We start from the raw sequence: 2,119 nt of genomic DNA, 5'->3' as shown, positions 1-2,119 counted from the left end.
AAAATGCATAGTTTTTTAGTCAAAGTTGCACGATTTCTAGTAAATTATTAGCAAATAAAGAAATGGGTGTGGATTATTGAGTATCACGATCTTATAGAAATCACTTATCTATTTGAACTTTTTTATTCTAATTCTTTTGTGGATACTAGGCCAGCCACGCCTTATTGGCACAATTAAAATATAAATTCTCACTACAATTTATAAATATAAATATATAAAATAATAAGTTGCAGATTATTAATATGATACTACCTCTTAGAATGGACATAAAATTTTATGTCTCAAACTTGGTCCATAAATGTATATATTCATCAGGTGTCATGACTAAAGAATAGAATCTCTATATCAGACCATATACTCATTAAATTAAATAATTATTGAAACATGCTTGTAAGTATGTTTCAAAATTACTTAGTTTAATGAATTATTACTTAGTTTTATGGATTTATTGGATTATACAAGGATTCTGTTGTATAGTTTTGACACCAGGTAAGTCCAGGTGATGAACAAAGATTCAAGTTTAAAAATTTCAATTTCAATTCTTTAACTATTCTGCACTACTATACTTTGGAGTTTCCAAAATCATCCAAACAAATTTAAACGCAGCCAAAGATTGGATAGAATTGGTCATATACTAGGCAGCTGTAGTAATTGTTCTTACTAGATTGAAACTCATACAAGGTAGAAGACAAGTTCACCTGGTTGTACAAAATACATCCCTCCTGGACTACATATAACACATTCCTAACACATAGTTTATACCAAAAGACAAGTTCACCTGGTTGTACAAAATACATCCCTCCTAGACTACATGTAACACAGTCCTAACACATAGTTTATATCAAAAGACAACTTCACCTGGTTGTACAAAACACATCCCTCCTGGACTACATATAACACATTCCTAACACATAGTTTATATCAAAAGATAAATTCACCTGGTTGTACAAAACACATCCCTCCTGGACTAGATGTAACACAGTCCTAACACATAGTTTATATCAAAAGACAAGTTCACCTGGTTGTACAATACACATCCCTCCTGGACTACATGTAACACATTCCTAACACATAGTTTATATCAAAAGACAACTTCACCTGGTTGTGCAATACACATCCCTCCTGGACTACATGTAACACATTCCTAACACATAGTTTATATCAAAAGATAAATTCACCTGGTTGTACAAAACACATCCCTCCTGGACTAGATGTAACACAGTCCTAACACATAGTTTATATCAAAAGACAAGTTCACCTGGTTGTACAATACACATCCCTCCTGGACTACATGTAACACAGTCCTAACACATAGTTTATATCAAAAGACAAGTTCACCTGGTTGTACAATACACATCCTTCCTGGACTACATGTAACACAGTCCTAACACATAGTTTATATCAAAAGACAAGTTCACCTGGTTGTACAATACATATACCTCCTGGACTACATGTAACACATTCCTAACACATAGTTTATATCAAAAGACAACTTCACCTGGTTGTACAAAACACATCCCTCCTGGACTACATGTAACACAGTCCTTACACATAGTTTATATCAAAAGACAATTTCACCTGGTTGTTCAAAACACATCCCTCCTGGACTACATGTAACACATTCCTAACACATAGTTTATATCAAAAGACAAGTTCACCTGGTTGTACAATACACATCCCTCCTGGACTAGATGTAACACATTCCTAACACATAGTTTATATCAATATATGTATCTATTTAAAATGTGATAATCAACTTTGACTCATTCACTTTCAGCTGTTACAAAATAGATGTGGTAATTTATAGGCTATACATAGCTCCACATTCCTATCTACAAATTCATGCAGCTACATTTTTCATAATATTTAATAAAATATGCTTATCATTCTTTTGTGCTACTATTTGGTCTGCCAATACTTTGAAATGAAATGGAAACTGTCATATAAATATATAAAAAGNGGTGCCAATTTCTTTAATGTGACAGTCTCGTTTTCAGCTGTTAGAATCCAAAATAACTAAATTAGAGGACAAGTTAAATAGACACAGAAGAAAGGAAAGAGAATTATGAAGTATTGGAAGCCGCGTGTCGTATTATTAGAAGAAATATTCTCCAAATTT

This window comes from Lottia gigantea (assembly GCF_000327385.1).
Source record: "Lottia gigantea unplaced genomic scaffold LOTGIsca_23, whole genome shotgun sequence".
Lineage (NCBI taxonomy): Eukaryota > Metazoa > Mollusca > Gastropoda > Lottiidae > Lottia > Lottia gigantea.
This window is presented reverse-complemented; position numbering follows the sequence as displayed.